Genomic DNA, 9891 nt, shown 5'->3' on the forward strand with positions numbered 1-9891 from the left:
AGAGGAAGGCCCTCTATGAGGTGGATTGATTCAGTGACTGGGATAATTGGGATGGGAGTGTCAGAGACAGTGTGATTGGCACAGGACAGAGCCGAATTTAGGGCTGTTGTACATAGGGTCACTATGAGTCGCAAGCGACTCAACGGCACATAACAACAACAATATTGGATATTGGAAATTTTAGCTTTTCTATAATCTCTTTTTTTTCATCTTTCAATTTATATTCCATTAACTTTAATGGGAAGAGATCTGTATATAAGAGTTAGCACTTGACTTAAGCATTGGAAAATTTGATGATTGGTGAAACATGGGTCCATATTATTTTATAAAAAAATAAGATTATCCAATAATTCTAAAAGGATACTAATTTAGAGCAAATGATATTTTTCAATGGTATTTTGTTGTTGAGGGCATACACAGAGAAACCTATTCCAAACTGATTATTCTTATGTGTACAATTCAATGACATTGATTCTGCTCTTCAAATTGCTCAGTCACTCTCATCTTTCTTTTCTACATTGTTCCATTACCATTAATATAACTTCCCTGCCACCTAAGGTTCCTATCTATTCTTTCTAGTTGCTGTTGTTGATTTGATTCCATCTGTATTCTATAAAGATTTACAGTCTAAGAAATTCTGACAACCTCATTCTGTCTTAGAGGGTTGCTCTTAGTTAAAATTAACTCAACATCAGTGGTTTTGTCTTTATATTTTTATTTTTTTTAAGATTTCAATCTACTCTACCAATTTGCTGTTGCTATTTAGAGCTTATAGAGATTATAGCTTAAATAAAATAATAATCAAGGCAAATATTCTTTTCTAGTTAAGCTAAACTATTATTTGGGTTTCAAAAACTTAGGAAAGAATTTTGATTTAAAGTGTAAAGATTCTTTCAAATCAATAGTTGTTGAATTCAACTAGCCATCATTACCCCAGAATATCTGAGTTCCATGAGAATTTGAAATTCTACTCTTCAATTCTCCCTTTTGTCCTGTATAACTCATTCTTAAAAGACCATGTCATCATTTTTATGGACCAGAGACTAAGAAGCAACCTGTAACTGAACCTCTAGCATGTTTTCAGAATCAACAAATTACACAGAAGGAGATTGCCCATTCTTCTCCCATGAAGCACCTGGTAGATTACACACAACAACAACTTTTCCTTGAGAGCTTGTTTGGAGGTTCTAGCAGGGTAGCACAGCTACTCTTATACCCTTGACCGAAGGACGGTCTTCCTTCTATCAGGGATGGTCGTCCTCTTCAACTGAGCACTCAGATTCCGGAGGGTCGCATATTGGATCAGTGAGGGAGGAAGGGGACACCCGCCTACCCAGCCAGATCAGCCGAATGAACCCTGGCGATCAACGGGGTGACAGATGTCACAGCCAGATCACCTCACATCCAACAACAACTTTTCCTATAGGCACAAAATTGGAATCCAGCAACTTCTCAGAGGGGGAAAGATGGGCACTCTCTTCCCACATAATTTACTGCCTCTGAAAACTCACTAAGGTATCAACTATGTGTTATTTTGGACTAGAAGATACTTAACCACAAGAACTTCTCCTGTTGTATCATTTTTTACTTCTAAACCCCTTATTATCTTTGTAGATAGTTAAAATATCTCCTTTTATAACAGGGTTCTAAAACAGAATAAACATCTTTTCTCTTTCATTTTTTTTATGTTTCATTTTATACTTCATTACAAATTGTTAATTAAATATCTGTTCCAACATGGCAAAGCGTATGCCACATTTGTCTTGTATCCTTAATTATTTCAATTGTTTCAGTAGAGCCTATGATTTATTCATTGCTAATATGATTAGAGTAAGGGTTGTGTAACCCTGGTATGTCTACTTGCTGTACAGAGGTAACTAACTAGTGGTTGCTGTGAAGCCTAACACTGTGACAGTGATGAGTCAAATGATAGAATGGTTACCCATGGTGGACTGTGTTTCGTGAAGCTCCCGATTAAAACAAGCGTGGAAGCAGGAGTGGCATCTACTTCCACAACAGATTAATGGAGTCCAGCCCCGTTTGATCTAACAGTTCTCCTGAGAGAAGGGACAAGGATTAAACGAAGAGGCAAAGAGCTTACCGGCTGTTGGCAAATAGCAATTTTTATTTTTCAGAAAAAGTCTATATAGGTTTTTAGTAGCACATCTGCTGTAACAATGGCATTATCACTTTCCATCCGAGATGTTGACTCTCTGGTCAAACATTAACTCTCACAGACCTCAGCACAATACAAAGATGTTTTCCAGAATACCTTATTGTCTGCTCTAAGGAACAAGGGTCTGAGACCTTTGGTCATTCTTATTCATTAACATCCTGCTTCCTTGAGTTGTTTATTGCCAAGCAGATGTTCTAGCCAAGATGGAGTTAATTTTTCTGTTCTTACAGCACAGGGCTAGTCTTGCTTTACAAGTTAGTGCGTCTCCAACAATAGCTTGCCTCTGGTAACCCTATGAACCTGGAGAAAAGACAAAAGTTATACAGGAGGTGTCCATATGACTTTCGTTCATAAGGTCACTATGAGTCACCTGTGACTCAACGGCACTTAACAACAACAACAACAACAGCAACAATACCTTTTATAAGAAACAAAAACAATGACTATACACATAGACCACATCTGATGGTCTACACAAGAATTTCATTGATTACATCTGTGGGGGGAAAAAAATCATTGAAGAAGCTCAATATAAGCTGTGACAACTAGACTATGTGTCGATTGTAGAACAGACCACCAACTACTCATATGCATGTTCAAATTGGAATTAAAGAAAATGAAATCAAATCCACAAGATCCAAAAATTGACTTTGAGTTTACCCCACTTGAATTTATACACTGTCTCAGGAACAAGTCTGAGGCCTTAATCACTAAAGAGCAAAGACTAGATGAAATGTAGGAGGATATAAAGAATTTTACCCATGAGGAATGCAAAAGATCATTACAAAGACAAAGGAGGAAGGAAAAAAAAAACTCAGATGGATTTCAAAGAGATTCTAAATATTGCACTAGAGTGCCAAGAAGCCAAAACAAAGACAAGAAATCAGGATGCTAAAGAGCTAAACAAGAGATTTTAAAGAACTGCTCGACATGAAAAAGCAAATTATTAAAATGAAATATGCAAAGAGCTGTAGCTGGAAAATCCAAAGGGATGAACTCACCTGGCAATTTTTAGGCTGAGGAAACTGAAGAATAAATTCAAGCTTTGAGTTGTAATCCTTAATGATGCTAGGGAAAGAACACTGAATTGTACACAAAGCATCAAAGGAAATGGAAGGAGTTACATCAAGAGTCACTGTACCAAAAAAGAATTGCTGACACAGAAGAATTTAATGAAACAATACATTATCAAGAGCCAATGATGATGAAGGAGAAAGTTCAAGCTTCTATACAGGAGTTGGAAAAAAACCAACAAGGACCCAGGAATTGATGGAATACCGATTGACATATTTTAACAAACACTAGACATGTTCACCAGGTTATACTAAGAAATCTGGAAAACAACCAGGCCAACTGACTTGAAAAGATCCATATTTATTCTCATTGCAAAAAAAAAAAAAATTCAAAGAAGTGGAAATTATAAAAAAAAATATTACACAGAAGCAAAAATTTGCTGCAGAGCATCCAAAACCTACTGGAACACTACATTGACAGTAAACTACCTGAAATATAAGTTGGATTTTGAAGAGGTTATGACACTAGGGACATCATTGTCTATGTCAGACAGATCTTGGCCAAAAGCAGAGAGTACCAGAGGAATGTCTGTCTGTGTTTCATTGACTATGGAAAGGCTATTCATTAACTTTATGGATCACAACAACTGTGGCTAAATCTGAGAAGAATGGGAATCCCAGAATATTTATTAATTGTGCTCATGTTAAATATGTACTTGGTACAGGAAGCAGTCACCAGAACAAAGCAAAGAAACTTTACATAGTTCAAAATCAGAAAAGGAGTACATCAGGGACATGTGTCTTGTTTCCATACTTTTTCTACCTATATGTGGAACAGATAATTTGGAGGCTGGACTTTATGAAGACAAATGTGGCATCAGGATAGGAGAAAGACTCATCAACACCTGTATAACTCAGATGACACAACCTTGCTTGCTGAAACTGAGGAGAACCTGTAGTATTTGCTGCACAAGGACTATAGTCTTTAATGGGAATTGAAGCTCAACATAAAAACAAAACAAAACAAAGAAACCCCCCACAAAACAAAAAACTCAGAAGTTCTCATCACTGGGCCAATTGGCAGCACTATGATATAGAGAAGAGACTGAGATTATTAATAATTTCAACTTGCTTGGCTTCACTATGAACATTTTTGACACCAACAGTCAATAAATCAAAAGATGAATTGCATTAGGAAAATACATTGTCATAGATATCTCAAATATAGTGAAGAGCAATAATGTCAGTCTAGAGACCTAGATGCGTCTGATCCAGAAAATGGTCTTCACAACTTTTTTGTTATGTATGAGAGAGCTGGACAATAACTAAAAATGACAAAAGAAGAATCAATGCCTTTGAGTTTTGTGCTGGGGACAAATACTGAGGTCTGCCAAGGGAACAAACAGGTCTGTCCTAGGGAGGGTGGAACCAAGTTGCTCCATGGAGGCAAGAATTTTTAGGCTCTGTCTCACGTAGATTGGTCATATTGCTAGGAGAGAACGATCTTTGGAAAATGACATCATGTTTGGAAAGGTGGAGGGACAGTGCAGGAGAAGACCGCAGATGAGATGGATGGACACAGTAATTAGGCAGTTGGGATAGGTGTGCCAGAGGTAGTGAGATTAGCTCAGGACAGAGCAGGCTTCAGAGCTCTTGTGCAGAACTGCTATGATATGCAAGTGACTCAATGACACATAATAACAACATATTAGATTGCTAATTAGTACTTTCCTTATGTAATTGATTGAGTTGTGAAACTATTCTTTGTATAGTTATTTTTGATAGAAATCTTTTTGATTCTTAGTTTAATCCTAAGGAATAATTGATTAAGTATTTCAGTTTGTCAGCTTATTTTTTTTTCTCCTCCTGATCTACGACTTTGATTAAATAATTCATACGCTTTTGAATATGAAGACAACAAAGTTTACAATTAGACTCATAGTGAATTGGTCCACCTGTGTGGCAGCACTTATATCACCCAGAAGAAATACTCTGAAATTGGGTTTTGTATGTAAAGTGTTTATTAGTAACTACTCTTGGAAACAATGCCTTGGAGAATTAAGACTGAGTCAAAAGAGAAGTTGAACTATTAGATAATTATAACAAAGACGTTCATCAATTCCACACAGATGAGCATTCAGAGGTCAACAAAAGTGAAAAGAGGGAGGCAAGTCTCTACTTACACAAACCAGTAATTTGTATGAAGTTTCTGAGAGAAGAAGTTTAACTTCAGCTGCAAAAGAACCATTTTATAAAGGGCAACTTTTGGAGTATCAGCAGTTTAGACTTTTTAGTAGCCAATATTGACTCCTAGAAGCTGGGGAAACAAAGCCCTTAGATTTGGGAGGGAATATGCATAGTTTACAACAACATCCATTAGTCTATGGTTCTTAGAGATCTTCTAATGAACGAATATTTTTTGCTAGTCATTAATGAGATCTGATGGAGTTAGGTGGAATCAATTGGTTCCTAAGATTCTTTCTACTCCTACAAGGCAATTCTATATTTTCTTAATATACCTTTCACTTCTCTGCTGAAACCACTAGCTTTTATCTTACTTTTATGAGCAACATCCTCACAAAAATAATTGGAAAAGGTAATCATTTAGAACCACTCTAAAACCTGATAGCTCACAAATAAGTACAATTAAGCTATTGTGTTTATTTACTGTGCTATTGTTAAGATAATTAAGGAGAGAAAGTAATATTGTGTTTAGACAGAAGCAGTGGGAGGAAGAAGTTGAGCTTGTAGAACAAATTAAGCCGCAAGAATATGTTTTACTGAAAAATATGACTCTTTATCAACGTGTGTTTTCACTTAAAGGCATTGACAAAAGTAATTTTCGATGATAGTGAATTGTTCTGTTTATATCCATCACTATCTTGTTCTCATTGCAACTATTTTAAAAAAGAAATTCTGTCAGTTGATGACTTTAGGAAAGCATTTTATTGAAGCCAAGGAAAGCTACCAATAAAGGTGAAAAAAAATAATTCCAAACCGACTGAATTTTGGATTATAATTTATTGTAAATGATACATTTGAGGCTTGGTAAGTTTTTCGCAAGAAAGGTCAAATTGGTCGCAAGAGAGACATAAAAAGAAAAATTTTCCCAAATGGATACTCCCTTCTTTCACAAGAAAGAGAAATGAGATTAAAAGCAAGTTTTATGGCATTGTCATAGGAGTTGATTTTTTTTTATGATTTACTTTATTTATTTTGTGTCAGGCATTGTTTGTTCTATTTAAATCTTCCTTTTTACTAGAAACATAATGGCAGCCATGGATTCTCAGCACTTAAAATTGCTTGGAAAGCACAAGAAATTAGCAGAATTAAGATATTTGGTGTTTTAATGTTGTTTTGAATGACAAGAATTTTTAATTTTTCCTAGAGTCATAACTATTCATCACTATTGCATTTGTTAGTACATGTCTGAAGTAACATAATTTAAATATCTCTCACACACTTTGGGTGTGTTATCAGGAGTGACCAGTCCTTGGAAAAAGACATAGCAGTGGGTAAGGTAGAGGGTCACAGAAAGACAAATGATAAGCAATGATGAATTGACACGTAATCAAAGGGTAAAGCATATCAGAGACAGTGAATGGAGCAGGACAGGGAAAGATGCAGATCTGTTGTTCCAAGGATCACTATGAGTCATAGTTGACTTGACAGTACCAAACAACAATATATGCTTCTTAGGGAGCTCTGGTGACTCAGTAGGTAAGGAGTTGTGCTACCAACCCACAAAGGCAAGTGCTTTGAATTTACCATCTGCTCCACAAGAGAAAGATGGAAAACGTCTTCCTATGTGATATGTTGTTGTTGTTATATGCTGTTGAGTCAATAGTCACTCATAGCGACCCTACGTACAACAGCCTTAAACTCTGCTCTGTCCTGTGCCAATCACACTCTGATACACCCATCCCGATTATCACAGTCAAAAAATATGGAACGCTTCACGAATTTGTGTGTCATAAAGCTTCTAAAATTCCACTGAAAGTCAGTAATGGGTTGGTTCCAACTCAAGGTCAATTCATTGGCCTTGTTTGTGCACGTTCATCTCACTACATAGCCTCATTACTTGTCTGTACAAATGTTGTGGACTAAAACATGTGCAAATCTAAATTAAAAAGAAAACTACCTTCTCTCTGTAACTTGATTTGTGCTACTATTAGAACCTCTACTTGGAATATTATTGCTTTTAATTTTTGACTCATGTACTTTTAACCTGTCAGTTAAATTTGTGTCTTCTAGGCTGCAACAGTTCCATGATGTATCTTCAAGGATATGAATATGTACGGCTAAGCACAATTGATAACGGTGCATCTAAATTCCAAAATCAATCTCCACAGTAGTCTGCATGTTTCCTATTGCCAAAGGGGCCCTTTAGAGTAGTGAAAGATTTTCATCCTGAAACCTACAGTGTCCCTTTTCAGCAGGAAGTAGCTAAGAGAATACACCATCCTCTTTGACTTATGAATCAGGGTGAAGTCTCTCTCAGGGAGGAGTGATAGGGAATGGCAAAGGACACACTGACAAAGGAGACTAATCAGAACTGTTTTTGACAAGCACTGTAGCAATGGGACAATTAAAACAGACTTTCAGGGGGGAAAAAAAGAGAGGAACGAACTAGGAGGGGTAGAGAAAATAGTGCAACAATGAATGAATGGAAATCCAAAATCTTTGTAAATGTTCATTAAAATTAATAAAATAAAATTAATTTTTTTTTAAAAAAGGATGTAATCAACCAGTACGCTGAAAGAGTTTTATTAGGTATGCTCTCTACCCTCAGTATATAAATGAATGTTTGTGCAAGCTCTTTTTGAAGCTGTATTCTTATCCTTAGTTTAACTTTAGTTTCTGTGATATAAAAACATGAAGAAATCTCTTGCCTGCTGCCTCACTTACTGATTTGAATTTGTCCATTCTGCCTCCCTTACTGATTTGAATTAGTCAGTCCCTGCAATTCCATGGGGCAGAGAAGTCCCTAGCCTGCTAGGGGATTCACTATTTGGAATTTGTAATCCTACAATATTGCACAAGCCATTTCTTTGAAGTAAATCAATCTGTGTGTGTGTGTGTGTGTGTGTGTGTGTGTGTGTGTGTGTGTATGCCATATTTACATAAATTTCTTTCCACTCCATTGTAATTTCATCTGTCTTTTCCTTACTGAGTGTAGATTCTAATCTCTTATCTAGAACTGTCATATAAACTAACTACTCTCCTCTTTTTTTAAAAACTCTTCCCCACACAAAATAATAAAGACAAGGGCACTTGCTAGTGGAATAGACATTCTGTTTACCAGTGTAGGTCATAGAATAAGGCTCTCCATGCCAACATGGCAGTATTTCATCATTTGTTACAAAAATGTTATGTATTTTTAACAATGTTTTTATCATTAACATTCTACAATTTTACATTCATCAGATAGTCCCATATAAAGACCAGAAAAGGAAGACTATATTTGTGTTGTGTATATTTCCATAAACTAGAAAAATATTGAGGAAACTACTATATTCTTATTTCCAAGTCTAGTGTTACTTTCACTGTACCTCAGCATTCCACAAAAATGAAAATAACGTGGACATGTTGAGAGTAGGTTGTGATGAATTGTATCTCAATATCAATAAGACAAAAATCTTCACCACTGGATCAATAAGCAACATCATAATTAATAGATAAAAGATTGAAGTTGTTGATGATTTCATCCTACTTGGATCCACAATCAACATCGTTGTCACCAGCAGTCAGGAGATCAGGAGACGTATTACATTTGGTAAGTCTGATATTTGAGAGTTTCTAAATTACTGAGGATCAATGATAGAAATTTAAAGATTAAGGTGTTCCTGATTCAGGCCTTTTCAACCACTTGCCATGCATCTGAGATCTGGACAGTGAATAAGGATGGCAAAAGAATTGATGCCTTTGAGCTGTGATGTTGAAAAGTAGTGACTATCCCATGGACTGACAAAAAAATAAACAGATAGGTCTTGGAGAACGTGCAGTCAAAATGCTCCTTGGAGACAAAGATGATATAGCTTCACCTCACATTGCTTTGGGCATATTTCTAGAAGAAGTTATTTCTTGAAGAGGGACATCATGCTTGGAAAGGTGGAGAATCAGAGAAAGATAAGAAAGCCCCAACAAAAGGGATTGACCCAGATAGGCACAAGGGTTTAGGATAGGATAGGGTTTAGGTCTATTGTTTAAAGAGTTTCTACGAGTCATACTCAATTCAGTGGCACCTGACGACAACTCTAATATGATTTTTTTAAATTCCAAGAAAATGAAAGTTTACCGGAAAGAAGAATGAGTGTAGAAAATGGAGATTCAGATTAGACTCTAAAGAAAGCGGTGAACCACATGTATTGCACTCTTCACTAGAGCATTGATGGTCTTTGAGGGCTTGTGTTGTTGTTAAGTACCCTCAAGTCGCAGGCGACTCACAGCGACCCTATGAAGGAGAGTCCTCAACGCTTGGGTGCCTTTCATCCTCTCTCCAGGTTCATAGGGTTTCTGGAGGCAAGCTGTTATGGAAGTGGATGCCACTTCTTCCAACTTTGAGGGGTGGACTGCTTTAATATAAAAGAATGACAAGATGCATATCTCTGTGAGATTTTTTTGTTTTTCTGTGCTATAAGTACAGATAGGTAGCATGAGAAGGCTATTAACAATGTGGTATTGCTCGCCTATTCTTATATT

Source organism: Elephantulus edwardii, unplaced genomic scaffold, assembly GCF_000299155.1.
Source record: "Elephantulus edwardii isolate Elephantulus edwardi_28Jun2011 unplaced genomic scaffold, EleEdw1.0 scaffold00085, whole genome shotgun sequence".
NCBI lineage: Eukaryota > Metazoa > Chordata > Mammalia > Macroscelidea > Macroscelididae > Elephantulus > Elephantulus edwardii.